We start from the raw sequence: 24,372 nt of genomic DNA, 5'->3' as shown, positions 1-24,372 counted from the left end.
TATTTTTTTTTAAGAATCATAAATGTAGTCGTAGCTTAAATTATCAGACGATAAGTTTAAAAAACAGGATCCACTTATTATTATTCACGCGAAATAGCAGTTACAAAAATCAGATATGCGGAGTAAATAAAAAAGAATTACTAATAACTTTTTGTATGAAGTTTACTGCATCGTAACATTTAACAAAAAGTCCCGATATTCCTTTTGCGAGTTTTTTATAGCCTCTGGAAAGGCGGAGCTTCCAAAAATGACGTCAGCCTCGTCAGACAATCCAGTTCGCTTTAAATATTTCGAGAACATTCTATAACTGTACGTGTAGAAAAGGCGGGAAAAACAACTTGACTACGGGGCTGTGGATTTAATTCCGCGTACTTTCAAATAAGACCACGTCGCCATTAAAAATGAAAAGACATACAGTTAGAATTTTAAGTGTATTCTTGATTATGGAATTTTATTATTACGTATATATAAATGACAATGAAATATGCCAATCTCTTAAAAACAGTGACATAAGAAATACGATGAAAACTTGTTGCCAAACCCATATTTCTAAAAGAATGAAACTATTCAAAATGATGCGATTTCATCAAAAATCTATCAACAACAATAAGACAGGAAAATTGTTGCCAAAATCACATTTTTAAAGATGTGAGATGTGCGAAGTGTACTCGGAAGCTTCATTTAAATTTTTTTTAAAAGTACAAAATATTATCAGTTTTACAAATTTCTTTTTTTAAAAACAGTCGCAAGGATGAAAGTTTAACGTGTCCAAAAATCAAAGAAAAATAAACTGTACATTTTTAAAAATAAACGTTTTTAGAAAATATCCCGTTGAAAAGGTGTTAAGCTCCCTTTGTTAAATAAATTCGTATATAATCGATTTATTGAAACAAGAAATTTGTTTTAAGTTCGTAAAATATCTAAGTGCTTGCGTTTCATGACGATTTGAAAATGGAGTGTGTAGAGTAAAATCTCGCTTTCCTATAGCTCACTATGTCTCAAAATGACGCGATTTCGTCACAAAACATAAAATTTAAAAAAATTCGAATTCGAATTTCGAAAAAATCGCTTCGAGGTGCACTGGCTCTTGTCTAGATACACCAATGTAGCATATTTTGTAGCCGTGTGTCTATTAGCTTACACGCAGCGCGAACGAAAGAAACACACACAACACACAGACAGACTCTTCCTTTTTTATTCCATTGTTCTTGGCATATTTAGGTAATTTGTTCTTTTATGGAGAATCGAAGATAAGATTTGGGAAATTTCGTATATAGAAAATTGCTTTCTTGATTAGGAACAGCTTCTTTGCAAGTTTGTCGAATGTTTCGTTACCGGCATTTCTACTATGGCCTCTTATCCATGATATATGAATTTTTAAATTATCTGTTTTTTTAGAGAGGTTATTGATGTCATGAGCAATAAAAGACTGATTTTCTGGGTTAGAGATAGCATAGATGGCAGATTGACAGTCAGTAATAATACTTAATTCTATAATTAAACACTTCAATTGAATTGTTTTTAGTTTATTTTTTATTGCTGTTTTTATTTTTGGCTGTGATACAGCAGGAGATGTCTATTGTAAGGAGCAGGGCGCATTTCGTAATCCTCTGTGATGTATATGGTTTTCTTATAAGTAATATTATGGCGAAGTTAATATATTGTAGAATAAATTGCTTCTTGAATGGATTCCACATGGAGTAGAATAGTTCCAGCTAAGATATTAAGAGCAGTACTGGAGGTAGTTCGAAAGCCTCTGGTAATATTAAGCGTAAATTCTCGTTGTGTTGAGGTAAGAATTTTTTCTTTTCTTGTGGTTGTAGGGAATGTCCAGATGGCTGAGCCGTAGGTAATCATTTTGGTTATTACTGTACAATATAGTAATTTGGTGATATGGCGATTTAAACCCCAGTTTGTGCCATGCACATGTCGAAGATTTTGACTTATACAATGTGTACGAATTTTAAGTTCTTTGAGATATTCGATAAAATTTTGTTTTGATGTATTATAATTTCCTAGGTATTTGATTGATTTAGTATGCTTGATTTTTTTCGCCATTTATTTTAACAGAAAGTTGCTTAGTAAGATTTTGTCCAGGTTTATTATTTGTCATGATTCTAGATTTGGAGGATGAAATTTCAAGTTTAATTTTCTTGCATTCTTGCTGGAATATGGCTATTATTTCTTGACAATCTCTTCGAAGGATTAAATGGGACCTTCCACTCATAACAAATGCGACATCATCGGCGAAAGCAGTAATTTTAGCAAAAGGAAGCCAAGCACTTTTTATAATTTTATTAAATGTAATATTCCATAATTCTGCGCCTTGTGAACACCCACGAACTTGTTTTCTTCTGATTAAAGTATTATTATATAAAATGAGACTATGCCGATTATCAAGGAAATTATTGATAATTTAATAGATATTATAAGCGCATTCAATATTTCTAAGTGCTTCTTTAATTGAGGGCCGCCATAATGAATCAAAGGCTGATTTGAGACCTAAGCTGATTATTGCGGAGTGTAGGTTATTGATTTTATTAACATGGATTTGGTTTAAGACTGCACTGGTTGCATAAATGGTAGATTTTTGCTGCCTAAATCCACACTGATTTTCATTAATGAATTTATGATGGTGAAAATGGTATTCAAGTCTTCCTATAATACAACTTTCAGATTTTCTCCAAAGACTGGTAGAAGGTTAATTGGCCGATAGGAATTAGGATTTTCATGAGCTTTGTTCTTTTTGAGGAAGAGTGTGATTTGTCTTGTTTTATAGCAGTCTTGAAAAATACCAAGTTGGAGACATTTATTGCAGATTAGAATTAGCTTAGGATTACTTTTATGTATAATTTGATAGCAGATTCTATCTGGTCCAGGAGCATTTTTGTTATTGAGTTTTTTAATAAATAGATTGAGTTCCATGGCTGTAAATGTGTTATCATTTTCTTGGAAGTAGATTACAACGAATTAATCTTTGTTCAATTAAATCATCATATATGTTTTCTTTTGGTAGAATAACATCTAGAATGTTTTCTAAAGTGATCTTCGTAACATTTGTATCATTATTTCCCCTATTAGTGACTGTAAGTTGCGTTGGGTGGAAGATTTTGTTGGTTTCAATTTTGTACAATGAGCCATACGTATGCTGGTCGTTTGAACAATAGTTGCACCATGCTTAAAGCTTTGCAGACATTATTTGCTTTTTATATGAGGCTCTTCGTTTTTTGTATTTTTGAAGTAGGTTGAGTCGTTCTTCATCAGTTTGCGATGATTTCAGTTTTCTTCGTAATGCTCGTGTTTTGTGTTTGACTTAGCGGAGTTCTTTCGTCACCAGTTGATTTTTATAATGGGTATTGATGATCTTTTGAAGAAGGTACGTTCGTAGGTATCTTGAAACTTTCTGATAAGTTCCTTGGTAATATTATTAAGTTCTGCTTTGGTTGTACACAGAATAATAGCATTTAGAATGTCATTTGAAATTGGATTGAACTTTCGTTCAAATTTCTTTTCTTTGTTATTATTGATTTTAAATCTGGTAAGTGCAGTAAATGACGTATATTCAGTTATATCAAAAGAGATATATTTGTTATAAGATTCGGTATGTTCATCTAGTATTGATCTGTTGTTAATTTGTGTGTCAATCAAGATGTGTTGTAGAAATAAGAAGATCAGTCCAATATTTATTGTAGGTATTATCAAAGGTAGGTCGGTCAGTAAAATGATTATGTAGAATGAGATTGTTTGCATTTAAAAATTCTTCAAGTATTCCTCCTCTGTGATCGGTTTGTAAGTATCCCCATTAAGTACTTTGCGAGTTAAAGTCTCCACTAATAACATGCGGACTATTATTATTGTTGTAAGATTTCATTTAGTATGGATAAGGTTTGATTTGGATTTTTGACAGAGATATATAGATACTAGTAATAAGACGCTGAGATGCATTAGTATTGATTGAAATTGTGATTATATCTCGAGTACTAATAATTATTGTAGAATTCCATTTATTGTTTGGAATGAATATGGCTGTACGAGGAGATAAAACACCCGTTGAAGCATGACGTTGAATAATTGCCCAGTTATTTGGACTTCTTCCTAATTTGCCAGTGATGCAATAATGTTCTTGTTTTATAATAAAATCAGCCAGATAATCTACTTGATACTGACATAGTTGGTCGGTAGCGGTCTTTGCTCTTTGAAGATTTATTTTGAGAAAGCGGATGCCATTGTTATTCTTTTTATTGATGGAAAGGGTCTATAGATAGTCTGCAGGATCTTGCATTATTGTTGATAATATGTATTGGATTTTACTCGTCTAACTTCTGTTTGATATGTGGACCAGGAAATAGCTAAAGCTGGATGTTTACAGTCAAATTTTGTTTCATACTTTTCATTGTTAATCCAACAGTTTATGCAGTACGGAGTTTGGGAATAACAGCAAGAAACATGATATTTTCCGCCGTAGAATGAGCATTTTGGTTGGTTTGTCTTATGAGAGAAATCCTGACAGACTTGACATCTGCGTACACCGATAAACTCGGTTATTTTATTGGTGCGCCATCCAATATATATTTGTTTTTTACTCATAAAATTTTGGAAAGTTTGACCGTGACATTTTATGATCCATTTATCGATATTATTTTGATAATTCAGTTTAAATAAAGGCCTTAGGTGGGAAATATTTGATTATGTTTCTTGGGCTATAATTTGAATCAGTTCATCAGAGTTGAAATTTTTTGGAGTATTATGAATTGTGCATTTTGGTATTGTGGATTCCGGAAGTTTTACGTTAACTATATCTATTGCAACTGTTTTGGCAATGAGGTTATAGCTGATTTTTTTCTATACCTTCTGGGTTATGACAGTGTATTGCAAGGCTTCCTTGAAGAAAGGTGTTTATTCTTTTGACGTTGATATTTAATGCTTGCCGTGGTATTATTTGCAGTGGTATATGATTTATTTGTTCTATTTTTCTTTTTCGGGTCTTGCTTCGTTTGGTCATTAAATCAATCGTTCTATAGTCGTTATCCAGTTCTGGCTCTTTTCGCAGTTCTTCCGGTTTCCTTTTCGGGTTTGACAGTTCTTTTCTGATTCCTGCTGGTTTTGCAGATTTGGATTCTTTTCCGTTTTTTGTTTCTTTTCCAGGTATTGCGTCTTTTCTGACTCATTTATCTTTCCAGTTCTGGCATCTGTTCCGGCTCTTGCTTATTTTCCATTTTTTGCATTTTTTCCAGTTTCTTCTGCCTTTTCAGTTCTTCTTTGTTCACTTGTTTTTGTATCTCTTCCAGTTGTTTCTCTATTTTCAGTTCTTCTTTCTTTTCTAGTTTTTGTGTCTCTTCCAGTTTTTTCTTGTTTTTCAGTTCTTCTTTCTTTTCTAGTTTTTGAATCCATTCCAGTGTTTGCTTCTTTTTCAGTTCTTGCTTCTTTTCTACTTTCTGTTGCTTCTCCAGTTTTTGTTTGTTTTTCAGTTCTTCCTTCTTTTCCAGTTTTTGCTTCTTTCTCTGCTTTTTCAGTTCTTCTTTGTTTTTTAGTTTTTGCATTTTTTCCAGTTCCTTCTGCCTTTTCAGTTCTTCTTTGTTCACTTGTTTTTGTATCTCTTCCAGTAGTTTCTCTATTTTCAGTTCTTCTTTCTTTTCTAGTTTTTGTATCTCTTCCAGTTTTTTCTTGTTTTTCAGTTCTTCTTTCTTTTCTAGTTTTTGAATCCATTCCAGTGTTTGCTTCTTTTTCAGTTCTTGCTTCTTTTCTAGTTTCTGTTGCTTCTCCAGTTTTTGTTTGTCTTTCAGTTCTTCCTTCTTTTCCAGTTTTTGCTTCTTTTTCTGCTCTTGTTTCATTTTCAGTTCTTGCTTCTTTTCCAGTTTTTGCTTCGCTTCCTGCTCTTGCTTCTTTTTCAGTTCTTGCTTCTTTTCCAGTTCTTGTATCTTCTCCGGTTCTTGCTTCTTTTCTAGTTTTTGTATCTTTTCCAGCTTTTGTTTCTTTTTCATTTCTTGCTTCTTTTCTAGTTTTTGTGTCAATTCCAGTTTTTTCTTGTTTTTCAGTTCTTGCTTCTTTTCCAGTTTCTCCTTCTTTTCCAGTTTCTCCTTCTTTTCCGGTTCTTCCTTTTTATTCAGTTCTTGTTTCTTTTCCAGTTCTTGCATCTTTTCCGGTTCTCGCTTCTTTTCTAGTTCTCTCTCGTTTTCCAGTTTTTGCTCCTTTTCATGATCACAAGGAGGGTTTTTCAATCTACAAAATAATCAGTATATCTTTATTTCAGTAGTAAAAAAGTGAAAGTAATGCAACGACGATCACGTTTAACATGTACAACACTTGAATATTTAGATACTATATAACACTTTGGTCTCAGTTTCATAGGTAAAAATCTCCCCGTAGATTTATTGCCTGACAAAATATTTTTCTACAAAGGGCGAATTTGTTGTTTTCGTTATAAGGACCTAAAGCCAAGCAGAAAAGTTAAAGAATTTGGCGTGATTTGTATGCAATAAGCGACCACCATGAATCTCACGTAGAGTGTGATAATTTGCAAAGTTTCAGTGCCTTACTTTTCTTTACTTAATTTTTACATAAGTTGTAATTATAATAATAGTAATAATAAACAGGTGGCTTAAAAACAGAGGGAAACAATGGGGAAAATTGCAAAATAGGAGAAAAAAATGAAACTGAAATCAAAAATGAAAAACTACAAAAAAAGGATGGAAAAAGCATCTTAGAAGATATACACGTAACGTTCTTTCTGAATCAGAAAAACCTGTATTTAAACGAGTATAAGTTTGAGAGCTTTAGATTCATTTAGTTTTTGAATCAATTACTATTTCTTACGCTTGCTAGATATTTTAAATTTCTTCAATTTTTGTATAATTTACTTACGTATTTTGTATTTTAACCTTTTCTTATTATTATCCTAGTAGAGGTAACCTTACACATCATTATATTATCTCCGAGTTTCCTCATTTAAGTCATCTTTCTCTCAGAACAATCCCTTTGCATCGCTGGCTGCACAGGTTTCAAATTTTCTCTCGTTATTCCAAATTCGGAAAATATTGCTGGTCTATTTCGTCGTCCAGCAGAGCAGCACTAGGAGTTTTGCCACCATTTGTTTTCAATTGAAAATTTTATTCTCATTCTTGAGTTACATTCTTTAAGTTTTAATTATTTATACAGGAAGAAAGAAAGAAATCAAACACAGTAAAACAAATTAGGAAAAGAAATATCTGTTTTCTCCTATATTTATTGTTCCCTGTAATTTCTTTTGCCTGTTCCATTAAATTTATTGAAGGAAAATTTGCTAAGTTTTTCAAAATGTATTTCTTAAATCCTTATGCGAATTAAGCCTTTCTGAGCGTTTCGGCTAATGGCCGAAATCACTTTAATGGTTTTCACAATGTAATGTTTGAATATTGACAGCTGCCTATACTGAAATATTTTCTCCATTGTCCTCGAAAAAAGAAGTATTAAAGTTCCAGGAGATTTTACAATGAAGGACACACATTTCTTATTTGAAGGGCAAGAGGAAAAAAAAGATATTTTCGGATGGGAATATGTAGCATTGTAAACACCGTGTTTGTAAATTTCATCATATAGTAGCAACACTTGAGTCATAAGTAATTATGCACATATATGAGAGAGACGACATCGAAGAAAAATGAAATGGCAAAACAGGGCCGAAACAACTTTCCTGGCCGGTACAAACAACACAAAACACAAGAAAGAACGGACACCAATTATGCTTAGCACAAGAGAAATTAAAATATAGGAACAAAATTAGACACTTATGGACCTCAAAGAAGGTGTTCGAAATTACGACCTGCACCCTGATGCAGGTATCACATCTCTCGCACATCGACCATAAGATGTTCTGGAAAATACTGTGCATCATCAGGACTTTCCCAGCAGCTGCCACGATATGTGCCACAAGTTCCTGTTGGACTTCTAACAGGGGTTTCGTGCACGAATGTGTTGAATTACCCCGAGCGGAAGTGATAATGCAAGTGAGGTCTCGTGATCTTGCTGAACAATGCACTGGACTACCCCTACCAAACCCATGTTTAGGATATTTTCCTAAGGAACTTTCGAATACTTTCTTTGATGACAATCCAATGTTTTTGTTCTTATTTCTTAGTTTTCGCTGCGCTAAGAATAATAAAGAAATATCTTTACACTGTTCGTACACTATTTTTTTTGCGGTGTCTCTCGTCACTATAGCGCCAGGAAAGCGTTTCCGACCATGCATTGCAATAAACGATTATATATATATATATATAATTTATTTCCTAAACAATATTGATTAATTGATTATATTATCTCCTAAGTTTAATTAAAGTAGAATTATTTTAAAAGAGTGAATCCATACTGGTAAGTTATATTTCGAAAGATGTTTTGAAGTAATTTGAAAGCAAAATGTTAATAATGTTTTTGGTTAATAATGTTAATAATGTTTAGCAAAATGCAAAATGTTAATAATGGGGACTAGAGTTAAATCATCATGAAGAATAAAATTTCAATTGTAAAAGGAAAATTCAAACCATGTAATCAATGTCATTAATCGGGAATTAATTGACTTTTCAAGGGGAACAAACCAACTCCCATTCAACGAACAATAATTGAGAAAAATACGTAAATACGAAGGTGTTTCGTCTTTACTCGAGTTATAAGTTAAAGCCGAACCGGCAATTCTAGTCAGGCCAAATATCTCCGCGAATAGAAGGGATTATGATCCAATGCTTATACTCAAAGAACTTATTCTTATGAAGCAATTTAGTCAATTCAATTTGGAGTAAAAAGCAAAATTTGTAGAGAAATCCGATATAACCCGAGTAACCGTCCCCGACACCTTCATGTTTATGCATTTGAGTTCTATATTATTTTTAAAAATTAAACATTGGAAATTCAATTTGGAGTAAAAAGCAAAATCTGCAGAGAAAGCCGATATAACCCGAGTAACCGTCCCCGACTCGTTCATGTTTATGCTTTTGAGTTCTATATTATTTGTAAAAATTAAACATTGGAAATTGTTATTATGAAATCGAATTCAAAGTAAAGATGAAATAAACATAGAAGATTACAAAATAAGATAAATAATGCAAAGTTTGTAAAAACAAATCAAAGACAATATAAAGTAATATAAAAAAATGTAAAAAATAATATATAATAAGAACAGTGAATGTACATGAAGATATAAAGGCCAGAAAAGGTATTAAGTAACTTACATTCTTTCTAGTGGGGGAGTTGGCAAAGTATTCTCTTCATTTCTGACTCATAAGTGTTGGGTGTCCGAAAATTCTTAGCGGCAGTGGGGGCTTTGAATAATATCAGTCGGTAAGACTTGGGTGAAGTAATTTATGGTAGTGGGTTGGACTCGGAATTCTTGAGGGATGTATTATGTGGAGTTCTTATTTGAGGGAGACTGTCTGTTAAGATCTTTTTGAAAATACTAGTGAATGGAAATTAATTAATTTCTGGTTAATTGTCGTGTCGCAATGATTAAGAATTTAAGAAAGGAAAAAAGTAATTTTCACTGTCCAAGAGCTATTAGACAGACTAAAGTCATGAAATAGGCCCATTTTTTTAGTAACAGTATAGTAACAGCATGAGTCTGAAGACAATTAGGTTTTTACAATATATACAATTGAGTAATTACACTATATACAAATCCTTCAACTGATAGTCATCCAACTTATACCGCCTTCTCAGGTTTAGGAACAAATTATCATATCCCTATCAGTTACATGATTTAGAGTGAGTATTTAACGCCTGCTCTTTTAAGGCAATGGTTGATAAATTGAATGGGTATTAGATTATTTTTGAGAATTTTAATAAGGAGCAAAATTTCGCGTTGTAAATCTATTGTATCTGTGCATATAATTTTAATTCGTTGTATTTGATTAATTATAGTATTGTTAATTACTTTTTTGGATATGTTGGAGTTCCAATTTATTAATTTGTTAGTACTGAAATTGAAGTTTCTTGTTTTGTCAAAAAGTAAAATTTTTTTGTAGTTAATGATTTGAAGATTTAGAAAGTCTATGCTATTTTGTGAATTATTAGTTTTATTAAGTGTAAGACAATTCGGATAAATCTCGGAGTGTTCAATTTTATCAAAATTATTAATTGTAATAAGGTCATCAATATATCTGTAGGTGTGTTTGTAGTAATTTAACTCTTGTGGTTGTAGATTTTTTTGGAAGTTAAAGTCTTTGAGAAATAAAAAGATATTACAGATCGAGGTGCTGGAATGTAAGCCCATTGGCAATCCTCTGACTTGTTTAAAAATTTGATTTTGAAACTTGATGTAGTTATGAAAAAGTGTGCATTTTAGGTAGGTTTCCCATTTGTCAAGAGTCATGATATTGAGCATATCAGGGAAGAGTTTAGTTAGATCAAGTAGACTGGTATAGATTTCTTCTAGAGGAAGTGAGGTATATAAGTTTTCAAAGTCATAGCAATTAATGTTTTGGATGTTAATGGTTTGAATAGTATTAATGACAGGAGTGTTATTATGAATGATCCAGGATTGTTATGATTAGTGTTACAATCATTGAAAATAAATTTACAGATTTTATTAAGTTGAATTGAAAAATAATAGTCTACATTTTTCTTGTAATTTATTAGTTCCATTAGCAATAAATCTGAATTTTAATTGTGTTTTATGGAATTTGGGAATCGCATAAAGATTAGTAAATCTGCTGTAGTTTGCATTGAAAGTAATATTGAGTTTCTTATGAAAAGTTTTAAACCTGTTTATTATAGATGTTTCTGTAAGGTTGGCTAATTGATAAGTAGTTGCGTTGAGAAGTTCTTTATGAATAATTTCTGCGTAGAATTGTTTTCATATAATGCTAAAGTTATTAGTTGTTTAACTATTTTTGCAATAGTAAAAAGCTGTTTTAATTTTTTAATATCTGATGTAAGTTGCGACCAATTCAGTGTACTTTTAAACTTGAGGTGACTGATTTCGGTGGATATGCGTTGAAGAATTTTGGCTTTCCATTTTTAGAAGGTATCTATGGGTAAATTCAGTTGATAGCTTGCTTTAACTATAACTTTGTTGATGTTGTTTTCGAAAGTCTTGTAACAGAAATTTGTAGTCATGTTTCTGACTGGTCTAAATTTTGTACCATAACTCATTAGTGTTTTAAGTTGATGGTTCTGTATGATATTCAGGTTGCCAGTAATTATGCGCTGGTGATGAAAATCCACGTAATTGCTGTAAATTGGTGTCTTACAATGTCATTCTGCTGTTTCATCTATTTCATGGTGGTTAGTCAGCAAGTTGCTTAAGGTCCTTTGATATTTAAATGCAACCATAGGTAATGTATCAACTGCGGGAAGTAATCTTTACAATCTCTGATGATTCTTGAGAAATGAATATTGTCAAACTGCGGATGTAGAAAATTGACTTTAAAATAAATTTTGCGTTGATTGAGACTATTAGAGAGTCCGAAAAAACTAAAATCGAGAATCATGTCTTTAATGATTTGTATGTCGTCGTAGCTTTATTGAATGAATTTTTTTAGTTTGATAAGGAATTTATTAGTACAGGAGTGTAACACTTGAGAAGTTTCTTGGGAAAGTTGTCTGAGTCAAAGAAACATTTCAATTGTTTTTTCAATGCAAATGTATCCAAAGTGGATAAAAATCTCGCATTATTTTTTATTTTGCTTCCTCTTATTCCTCTCTGCGTTTTGTTGCTGTAGTGCTTAAATTGGCTGAAAATAGACTTCTTAGAAGTATCTCTATGACTATGTATATAAGTGTTAAGTCCATATGGATAAAGTGAACGTTGTTTTAGTATATAGAGAGATTCCTGAAAAATTCGTGTTTTGTGATTGGGTATTATATCTAGTATCTGAAGTTGAATAGAGTTGAAGTCATGGTGTTTTAAGTGCTCTAATTCTGCTGTATTGAGTTGTGATGGTGTACTTATTTTAATGCTATTTTTTGTGCGTTGAATTTTTTGATTTAAGCTCTTTGGTTATTGATTCGAAAGTTAAGATTGATTTTAGTCTGTCCTATATATTTTATATGTCAAGTGCCGCATGTAATCATGTAAATACAGTTAAATGTTTTTCATAAAAATTGTATTTTGGGTTTATCTGTAGCAGGCATGGCGTTAAATTTTCAAGTTTTTCATCTAGTGGAATGACATTTAATGATTTCAATTTCAGATAAACTAGCAAGATATAAAAGTAAGGAGGCTGCTAACCTTCAATACAGTAAAGTTTTTGTATAAGAACTTTATAAAACTTAAAAATTAAAATATTAAAAAAGAAGAATGGAGGTAATATATAAAGTGGGTACATTAGGCAAGAGATAAATAGCGCTAATAGCTGCTATTTAGCATATCCAATGTTGTATGATCCTAAATTCATTAAGTGCGAAAAGAAGTTACAATTACTTGCGCAATTGCTGCAAAGTTAGTTAATAATAATTTATTTCCTAAACAATATTGATTAATTGATTATATTATCTCCTAAGTTTAATTAAAGTAGAATTATTTTAAAAGAGTGAATCCATACTGGTAAGTTATATTTCGAAAGATGTTTTGAAGTAATTTGAAAGCAAAATGTTAATAATGTTTTAACGGGGACTAGAGTTAAATCATCATGAGGAATAAAATTTCAATTGTAAAAGGAAAATCATATATATATATATATATATATATATATATATATATGTTACCGTGAAAGACCGAAATTTGAGAATGTCGACTTTCACCGGAGAATGTCAACATTCACCAAATACGTCGGTGAAAGATCAAATATTGCATTACATTCTTGTACACTCGGACCCTCACCGGTGTATGTCGACACTCACGGATGTGTTCTGGTGTAGGTTGAAAAGAGAGGAGTATATGTACACGCTGTCATTGCAAAAGGAAGTGTTCCACAAATAAATGCTGTTGTAAAAGCAAGGGCCTCTTGTGCAATTGAAAGTGTCATAAGAGTTTAAGTTTTTGCAATAAATAAGATTTGAATCACGTAATTTAGTAAGTTTTAAACTTCTATTATTTTCCTTTCTCATTTTGAATGTACAGTGTGTTTTAAGTTCTTATATTCTTAAGTTCTTAATTTAAGTGCGTTTTTTCGTGACCGAATTACGGAGAAAATATAATATTCTTATGTGTTCAACATTCACCATTAGTAGATGGTGAATGTTGACATTTACCGGTGTGAGTCAGAAATAAGAGTATTTGGAAAATATTTCGGACATACAACAAGCGACTATGTGAATGTTGACATTCACCGGTGAAAGTCGACATTCTCCAGATTTCGGCGTTTCACCATAACATATATACGATAAACGTATATATATAGATATATATGTATATGTGTGTGTGTGTGAATTAATTATAGGAATTCTGATCGCACATATTGATCTATAATACAGAGCAAATTTGGCAGATGAATAAGATAAAATATTCAGATTTATTTCAGTTCACATTTGCGGTCCCAATTCATTTGAAATTCTAAACCTACCTATTTCTAGAATATTTATATTTCTCATATTGTTGAAATAGAAAGAAAGTAGCACGACGTCGTGTCAGACGTGACAGAGATAGAAAAAATGTGCATAGTTCGAAAATATTGTGGCTTAGTAAGAGAAATATTTGATTCAGGAAATTTTATATTCCCACTTAGCTAGGTCATCATCTTTATGTAAAAATCATGTGATGGGGATATTTATATCTACATAAATATATTTTAATTAATTAATTTTTATTTTTTAATTTTCTATTAATTCAAAATTATTTAATATTATATATTAAAAAAATAATTGCAATGAAAAGTTGGAATCTCGAAATTTTTATTATGTCTGATAAGTACATTCTCAAAACTCGAGCTAAATAATATTATAAATCTCTGTAAATCTAGAAATATATAGTCTAACAGAAACAGATGAAGAGAACAATTTATATTAGATTTGTTCCGAATAGAGTATAGGATGGATTTCAGTGTTTACTTAATTTGTTTTACATACATATATATTATTATTTATAAACATAAAGTCATTTTTGTCTTTGTTACTCTAATTATATCAACTATTTGACATTCAACAACTAACTTCATAACAACTTCTCATTCACAAATTTTACAAACTGGCCGTTTAAACACGTGTATTTCGTATATTAGCTTTCTGTTTAGATATTTCATTAGTTAATGCAATAACGTTTCCTCATAATCAAAAGGTATGACAATAAATTTGAATTCATCACAATATGATTTTCCAACTTAAACATTTATAGTATATTTTTGTAATGAAGGAATGAAAAAAACATTAAGCATTATAAATCTGAAAACGTATTATTTTCCAGACCAGCGTTTTTGTCAAAAAATTATTAAATGTATAATTAAACAGGACCTGAAACATTATGTTTTGTTTTATTATTTTTTCCGAAAAGACTTACGTCTCCGACACGTATTGCAATCTTAAACATTGGGGATCCAATTCTTCTAGTAGTTGTTCGCTGTAGAATATTTCTGCTTCTCCTTCTTCTTCTTCAAATAGACGTCGATAATTATTTGCGCTGAAATATTTTTATTTTAAATAAGAGTATTTAAAATAAGTATATAAGAGTAAATATATATGTTCATATGTTTGAATTCATTAATTTAATAAATGATTACTTATACGTTTTTTGTCAAAAGTAGTAAGTTACAGTTTGCGAGCATTTTTACAGATTGTCAAAGATTTTTAAACGCTCAATGTTCCACGAAGAAAATATCTTTACTTATTCAAAATCTTTTGAAAACAATAAATATGGAAATGAATATTCCTCTTATTAGCCTAAATTCCATTATGAGAATATACAGGTATAATAGGTAATGAAGCTGCTGGCACCAACAGCTCAGGATGCCATATTAAAAGGTCTGATTGACATCTATCATCTCAAATCAAACCATGCAATCAGGAAAAAATTTTCCAAACACGTTTTAATAAAATAACAAACAGGATGGGACGAGACAGATACAAGAAGATTGCTCGACGGTTACCTCCCGCAAGTATCCCTATAAAGAATAATTTTTTTTCTCCAATTAGATTGGCAACAAGTCATGGAAAGTTCCCATTTTATTACCAGAGATTCTTAAGTAGCACGTAAAATGCGAGCGCGAAAAACCTGCAAATCTAGAAAACCTAAGCTTTATAAATGGCACTCTCCCTTACTTTCCCTTCTTAGAAAAAATAACCAGGATTTGCATCAAAAATTCCAGAGAAACGTGTTTCTACAATATGAAGTGTGTGTCTGCACTTCAACAATTTATGAAATGTATTATCGAAAGTGAAGGAACTGTGATTATAAGTATCTAATCATATTACAAAAATGAATAAGCATATATTTAAGAACAAGAAAATTTTTTAAACGGTGGCTTCCGTTGACCATGCTGATGAAATTTCCAGTCGAGCGCAATTAATCAATGTTTGGGATCTCAACCTGATGGCTGCGTATGCTGAGTCGATGACTGATCATTCATTTGGACAATTTCCGCACAGGATTAAAAATTGCCTTCCTACAGACTTCTTCACTTAACGGGCCATGCGTTCAAAACACAGATTTACACGTTAACTGAAATGTATAAAAAATTAGCGAAAACAAAAAAAGTATTTAAACGCACAATATCTCTTCGGATCTTCTTATGTTCCTGATTATTACATCTGCTGAAAACAATTTAATACGTTTAAATGCAATTACATTTCATTGAAGTGATCTATTAATTGTTTAACAGTTTTCTGCTGTTGACTTCAATAAATTTAATGATGTTTGGTATTTCATTTGTTTCCAGCAACACCTAGTCTCCTTTGCAAAGAAAATTAATATTAACTTTTGTAATTAAGAAATGATTTAGATGAAAAATTAAATTGGACTGGAGATAATGTCTCGGTTGTTTTCGTTAAAAGAAGTTGGTGCTTTCCGAATTCAAAAAATATCTCCATATATATACATAACATACATGTAATTAATTTACACACTTAAAAAAAGTATTCTTCACATGGTATTTTCAAATGGGTAGATACGATAGCTGAAAAACAAGTGTCGGACTAAAGCGGAGCTGCAAAGAGCGATTTGTTGTACTGATACTTCCGTTTATATAATTCTTGTTATTCGATGCATGTAGTTTTGTTGAAATTCCTGTTACAAATTGCTTTATTCTCTGATGTAAAATGAATTATCCCAAATTTTATTCAGAAGATTTAAATAACGGTTTCGATCACAATACACAGCAGTTACTAGTAAAATATCTGGATCTGTGACTTTTTGACGTCATTTAAAACGCTTAATTACAGGGCCGTAGTACAATTCCCAACCGGCCCCAAACCCAGGGTTATAGTGATATACAATAGTGACATGATCGAAGATTCTTTGGAAATAATCGCTGTCATCGAATGACATGCATATTCTATTTAAGTAATCATAGTCATCAGCTTTTAATATTCGTTGCAAATAATCATTGTCATCGAATAATCATTGTAAAGAATTATTCTCATCGGATAATCATTGAAAATAATCTTTGTCGTTACATAAAGGGGCATAATAGCTGATGTATAAAGAATTGTACTCAAATTCTCAATAAAACAATCGAATATGTATTGCAATTTATCATATGATCATTATTTACAGGAATGATTCTTAAATGATTTCGACCTACGGCTCCTAATGACGCCGAGGAAAACTTGCGCAACTGTGACAAAAAGAAGATTTTAAAATACAATAAAAGCTTGAAAGCTAGGAAAAATGTCTGAATTTAATTTCCTTTTGTTTAAATGAAGCTTAATGTTTTTAAAGGAAACTGAATATAACGTCATTGTATGTCGAAAATCTTTCGTTAGTATCAGTATTTTAAATGAATAGCTGCTTTTGGCAACTTTTATGTTTCACCTTAGGATACGTGACACGATATGCTATCGCTACGTTAATTCCTTTATTGAGATTTTGAAATTTTGTTATATTGAAATAAATTTAAATCATAAACTCTAATGTATTACCTGAAGTATCAAAGGTCTTTGTTTCCTGAGTTGGCAAGAAAAATTTATTTACGAATCGCTGGTTGCTTGGAAAGAATGAATACATTTTCTTCATAATGAAATGTTTCTATGCAGTTTATGCTATTCTAATTTTATTTATAAAAATTTAATTTCTTTTATTGTATAGTTCCTTTCTGAGTAGAAGTTTAAACTTCTGTAGGTATTTAACGTAATTTAGATGCAATGTTACTTTACTACAGTTACATAATTTTTTTTTCAATTTACTAAAATGCCTGAACGCAAGAAGACAGCACAAATGTTACAGCGAGCTACATAAAAATGAAGTAACAAACACTAGGAAACTCAGCAGGCAAGTACAAGAAAACTTGCGAGCTTCAAAAATGAATGAAGATACAATTAGAAACTCAGCAGGCAAGCATAGTGACAAGAAAGCTTACACATTCAAGAAAGTGAAGAAGAAACGAATAGTAGTTCCAGCAGACAAGCAGCAACTCAAGAAACTTCGCGTGCTAAAACTGTATCAGCAACTAGTAGAACACACAAAAGACATTCAGAAAACCAAGAAACACTGCGTGCTCCGGAAAGGGAAGCCGAAGCGAAACGGAGGCCCATTAGATAAGTGGAACGTCAACAGAATATGCGCGATGAAGAGAAGCGATGAAGATAAGTTGCGCGATGAAGATACGTTGCAAGTAAACGAAGGATACAAGACTCTCCGCGTCACCGTAAGATTCGACAGGAAATACCAGAACAGCTCAAGAACCTGCATAAACAACTCAAGACGCTGCAGATTACGAACAATTTCGGTTCGAAGAGGCAGAGCTTGTACGAGAAAACAAGCTTCGCAAGAACGCATTAAGTACTCTTCACAATGCAGGAAGTTTACTTTGAGCAACACACTGTATACATAGAACTGGTAGACATATATAGTAAAGATTTTGCTTTGGCAACAGCCCCCTAGTAAAATGTATGAAGTTTATATTGGTATCTCACAATACCTGAACGAAATTTTTCTATTTACTTCTTCATTTACTATTTTCTTAAATTTTTTATCAGTAATCCTGTCTATATATAATAGATATCAAAATCAGAAAAATTTAATTAATTATCTTTAAATGTATCTAAGTAATGAAAACTTCGCCCCTGTTCATACCGAAACAACACGATGTAATTGTAGATAGCTAGAAAGTAAAATGTATTCAGCAGGCTGTACAGCAAGCGACATGTATAAATGGTGATAACACAAGAATGGTATTTAATGTTATATACTGGCAGAGTTTTAAAATAAGAACATATACATCAGTGTTTTAAAAATACGAATTTTGCATCAAATTGCAAAACAAATATCTTAAAATCTGCCTTTTCATGCATAAAAGTTCAGCATTCGGAAAATTATATTTTCGTAAACGGTTTAGCAAAAATAAAAAAAATTATTGCCTTGAGAAATGGAAAATCTTGGTATGAATCCGAATTACGCCAAGACTACCCGTCAATGGTTGTTTTGAACACGCCCTTAATGTATATATATATATAACACTTAAAAAACGTAAAGTGAGTGAATCTACTATCCGAGTGTGTAATAGTATGATAATGCTATGTCGTATGAACATAACGTTTTGCATTGTAAATAATCTGTAATAGTATGATAATGCTATGTCCTATGAACATAACTTCTTGCATTGTAAATAATCTGTAATAGTATGATAATGGTATATCCTATGAACATAACTTCTTGCATTGTAAATAATCTGTAATAGTATGATAATGCTATGTCCTATGTGTTGAAGTATGTTGTAACAGTATGTTGCGCTATGTCCTAAACGTTGTTAGTGCTATGTCCTATGTTTACTGTAATCAGGTCCCCTGTGTCCAGAGAGCTAGTACATGGGGGCTCTACCATTTTTGTCAATGGCGATGGCGTGGTGCCCCCTGTACTTGTTCCTGTCCTGTCCTGTCCTATCCGAGTGTGTCTTTATGTCTTGAGAATTTAAGAAATAAGAAATGCATTTATCAATCTGGATAAAGCTAACGCTATTGCCCGAATAACAACGTTTATTTAACACTTGATATAACCAATTTCATATACATCTTGAAAGAAAAACATAAATTTCCTAATCAGATTCTACCAATTGCAGAAAAAAGACAGAAATAATGGAATTTCTAATAACACTACAAGTAACATACCGAGGAATAAATTGCGCGGCAAAACTGATGCAATCTACAATATGTGAACCAAAAAATTTAGGTTCCGCTATAGAAATGCAATAGAATGAGAAATGAAACTATGATGAGATTTATAATGAAAAATTTACCATAAAGTATTAATATATGATATTAGTAAATATATACTTTTAATACTACTCATTTAAATATGCTGAAACTTTCATAATATTCATTACTTACAAACGCTTTTTCATCCATCGAAGCATAGCACAAGCCATTCTCAATTCAGTGCTGGTGCACGTCAATAAAATAAGGATAAATCCAAATTTTCACAAAAAATCAACCGCTTTGACTCGTTTCTCAAAAACGTTTACCTACAAATGCAGTATTAATATATCACATCAATATAATTCTGGATCATAAAATCTCCAAACAACGCATTAAACGCAAAAAATCGCATTAAGGCAGAATGAAGAATTTTCACTCTTACAATGGCTTTTACAACAATATACAATAGAATCTAATTTCTAAACTAAGTGTTCATTGTTACACCATATTTCATTCTTGAGGAATCTTTCATGGTTGTTCAGTAATTCTAACTGTTAACTGGTTTAAATCGAATTATGATTTCATATATATGCACAGACTTATATATGTATATATTAATACGTATCTGTAGTAACATACATCATCTTATTATATGTAGGCGCATAATTCTAAATTAATTATACTAGTCAACATAATTTATATATTGATAGCATCAGATTTTAAAAATTATTTATTACTATCTGCTTGCTAACTATTATATAATTACGTACAGTGGTACCTCGACATACGAGTTTAATTCGTTTCGTAACCTTGCTCGTATCTCAAAGCAATTTTCCCCATTGAAATAATTCGAAATGCCATTAATCTGTGCCAGCTCTCAAATCACGACCTCAGTTGTTTTTGTTAAGTGTTTTCGAATAAGGAAAATGTATTTTCTTATTCAAAAACAAGAATAAGAAATATGTATTTTCTTATTCAAAAACAAGAAGAAACAATTATTTATAAATAACAAATACATATTCTATAAAAACATAATTAAAAGAAAAAGTTAAGTGCCTACGGAAGCGCTTAATTTTTGCCTCTGGTCTTCGCTTTTTTCGTCATGCTCTGCTCATTTTCACCCGCAGATCGTTTAAAAGAACTGTCGAAGGAGGTTTGTTGTCAAGGATGCATGACTAGTTGCAACTTTTTCGCGTTGATTTTTATCCACGCACTCTACAACTCTCTCCCACATTCCCAAGACCTAAGATCACGCTCTCTAGAAGAATTTCGGCTCGACAGCAGTTGTCGCCCAACAGTGGCGGAGGGGTAAAATCGCTGAGCACTGGTAGTTTCAAACTGGTTTCGATTCTAGGCGAATAGGTTGACTGCATGGGAGGTTTCGGAGTTTTTCCTATGTGTAACGTGTATATTAGACAGATTCCCTTAGAATGTTCTCCACGAAGGCATCCTTCATCCTAGGCAGATAGCGCAAGTGTGCTACGCTATAATCAACTAAATCAAACCAAACACCAGAATTGCCTGTGTGGCACAGACAGACTAAACACTTGTCGAGCACCGAAGCTAGAATCCTAAGATTCGAGGACGAATACGAAGGTTGTGGAAACCGGCTTTCCTATCTCCATGCCAGAAAACCGCTAAGCGGAAAATATTTTCAAGTTTTTTGTGGTGAGTAGGCGAAATAAAGCAGGATTACGATTATCGTAGGATTTACGTTATAATCATGATGGTAAAGTGATGTAATTATATTAAAATCATGACCAGTATGTGAAATTATTCGTCAAAGTTTTGGACTGATTTTGGTATATATGGTTCGAAGGTAGCATTTATGACATTGAAGCATCCTTTTTGAATATTTATATAAATATGTCGCGAGACTGCTCAACTAAGGTGAGATCGTTATAGTCAAGGTCGATTATGCTGACATTTTCTCAAGTCAGTAAATTGACCAAAGTATTATACTTTGGTACTTTAGTTTTACACTAATGTTGAGAGGAAATAAATGTTTCTTTGCTCTTATCTGTTCCGTAATAGAGTTCCAGGTAGAGTGTGATATATGTAGGGATTATAGCGATGTTCAAAGTAAAAGGTATACAGGAAAGAAAAGTGACAAAAAGAAAAATGTGCCTTAAGTTATAGTTGATTTCTTTCTTTCAGCAAATCATGTATATTCTAAACGCGATCGTCTAATACTATAACCAAAATTTATCAAAACATCGCGGCATAAAAATACATAGCAACGAATTTTCAAGCATAATTTTTTTTTGTAAACTGACTAACATATTTACATTTTTGTGAAGTAGCATATTTACATGTATACGAAATGAAAAATAGATATGAGGTAATAATAAAAAACTAAATAAAATATGCTCCCAAATAAAGACGTTAAGGCAATAATTGCTACACAAAGACAGAAAGTTGGTAACTAAACTGAGAACTTTTGCGGCGAAGACATTTATTAGTTCAAAAATGTATAAATATGTCAAAATAGAATAAATTCTATGTAGAAATGTTAGCAAAGATACTGTTACGAATTTGGTATTTAAAAAGCTAATGTTAGTTCAATTATAAATTAAATGGTTTTATTTCTCGCGCAGTGCAGCGCGTGACGAATATTAAAAGAAAGCTAAGCAGGAAAATTGAAAATACAAGAGCGCGTGCATTAAATAAATAAATATCTCTTTTTGATTTCGAGAAAGTACTGGAAAATTCTAGCGCGTGATTTTAAAATCTTATAAAAGGAGGAAAACATCTCAGTTTGTAGTAGTTGCTTAGTTTGTTGTTGTTTAGAAAACTGCTCTTGTTGATTGTAGCGAATTCGCGGATTAGCGTTCTTTAGCTGTTTTTAATTGCGTTCTATTGGACATTTGAGTAGTTAAAAGATAACTACTGTGAGATATTGTAATACTGCATGATAATTTGAGAAAATTTAAGCATTTTTGTTGTGATAATAATAAATTTTTTTTGTTCATTTTTCATCGGACTTGTGCATTCATTTCATAACGAACTCGTACGCACGCAACAATACATTACTGAGAGCCTGCAAACACAAATTGTAAAACAAGTTTTCGAAACAGTACAGTGGTTGGCTTGTTTACACTTAGATGTCCATTGCAATGAAATGTTTCCATGGCGTATTTGAAGGGCTCGATTTGCAATAGCAAGAACTTGGCATCCAAAACATATCCTCAGCAATCATTCCGCTAATGTCAATGGCAAGCAACTTAATAAGAAAATAAAACTGTGTGCATAACATTTGGCCCATTTCACTTTGGCTGCAAAGAAAGAAAATTTAAATGTTTACCTAACAAACCTAACGGTTTTGGTAATTGCATGACAACTAAATATTCACTAAAACTCGAAAACTGCTTTAATGTTTGGCTCTTAAACCGCCGTACGTTCCACAACGGCGTGGAAAAGACAGTGATCATTGTTAAAAAATACCGCTAGTACTTTTTGGCAGGTTCTTACATGATTTACGTGTAAATACGGCTGGCTTTTGCATTTATTTTTTTCTTCTAAACATTGGTCATTGTCTGCCCATATTTTAAGATTACACGTTAATATATAAAAGTATCGTTCAAAATATTCATTGACGTATGCGCTCGATTTTTTAATATATGTTGCGGTCACTTTAAATTAATATCTGTATGAGTTAAAGAAATGTAGAAAGCAACGAGCGAATGAAGGACAAGAATCGAAAGATAACTTCTTTGTAACCATTTACAGAAAATGTAATAACTGGTTTAATTGGACTGGGTGATGAAAAATCTTCCATCATTTTCATATTTTGGTATATTGGCTTTAGAGCATGAAATAAAGCAAGCTCAAAATATGACCTAAACGTATTTACTCATGTCATCAACAGTAGCAGTTAGATACTCACCTCTCGGAAGTTATATCAGAGCGTGAAATAAATGAAGCTGGATGTGCATAAATTGGCAAGATATAATATCGTTGAAACAAACGTAATTTTCCGGGAAACTTTTATTACAGATCAGGTGGCATGGGCAATCCAATGTAATTCTGAACCCAAATGGCTGTCTGAAAATGGAAATTGTCAGATTCTCGGAAAGAAGAAAAAACTGAAGTCAATCATTAAATCAAGAGCTAATTTTTTCTACATCAAAGAAAACTTTTGACCTAATCTGTAAACGATATAATATAATCTGTTAGATATAGTCACTTTGTCGACATGGGATTCGGTAAAATAGATGAAAGTTGTAAAATATTTATTCATTTTAATTTACCAGGTATTTTATGGTTACGCATCTTTACTGTGAGTTTTCTCTTACCTCTTCCCTGTCAAAATGTAAACCTTAGTTCGTGCGTATTTAAATGAGGTAGAAAAAGGTAGTATTAAGGGAGGTTTTAGACTAGAACGTGTACGGCTTGCTGAAGGACACATTACCAGTTCAAATTCTACGATAGCAGTCTGTCTTTATTGTTGTATATTCTTGGCAATAGTACTTGTCCTCCTCGTATATGATTCAGTGAACTTCGCGTTAATAATTTCTCTGCAGCCTTTGGGCTAGCTTAATATTTAGCTAATTTTTTTAATAGAAAAACCTTACTTTTAAATTGCAAAAAAAATATAAAAACATGCGTTTAAGAATCGCGATGCAGTCTTAACTGGTGGCATATATTTTTTTTTTTTTTTTTTCATTTTTCTATTCAGTCGTTTTTCAGCTAATCACCTCAACGCTCAGTTTTCTTACTAAGATGGCTTTAAAAACTTATTTTGCCTTCTTAATATTAACACTCTGTGCGTTTACTTTATTTATTAAATATGATACTTTTTGCCCCTTAAACCACCTAAAATTGGATTCAACTACAAAATTACAATATATTTCACAGCAGCATAAATTTAGAATATCCGATAAACGGTCTCGCGTGCTGGAAATAAAAATGTTTTATTCGGTACAGTGTTGCCACTGCTCGCTGGGTTTGTTAATAAAAAATTTGTTTTACAAAATATGAAATAGGTAATAATTCCAAATTCGGCTTTCCATGGGGCCTTGCTGGGGTGAAGGGCAGCGCTACTCTAAATCTGATGGTTATCGGAACAGTTGTTTCTTCACAGTGCGGAAAACCTACATACATCCACGCAGATTCTTCTTATTGAATTCCTTTAAATAAAATACAGTGCGATAATATTTGGTGGGAATAATCTGAAAACTGATACAG

The sequence above is a fragment of the Stegodyphus dumicola genome, chromosome 7 (assembly GCF_044657685.1).
Source record: "Stegodyphus dumicola isolate Sdum_Otavi_A_Nest chromosome 7, ASM4465768v1".
Taxonomy (NCBI): Eukaryota; Metazoa; Arthropoda; class Arachnida; order Araneae; family Eresidae; genus Stegodyphus; species Stegodyphus dumicola.
This window is presented reverse-complemented; position numbering follows the sequence as displayed.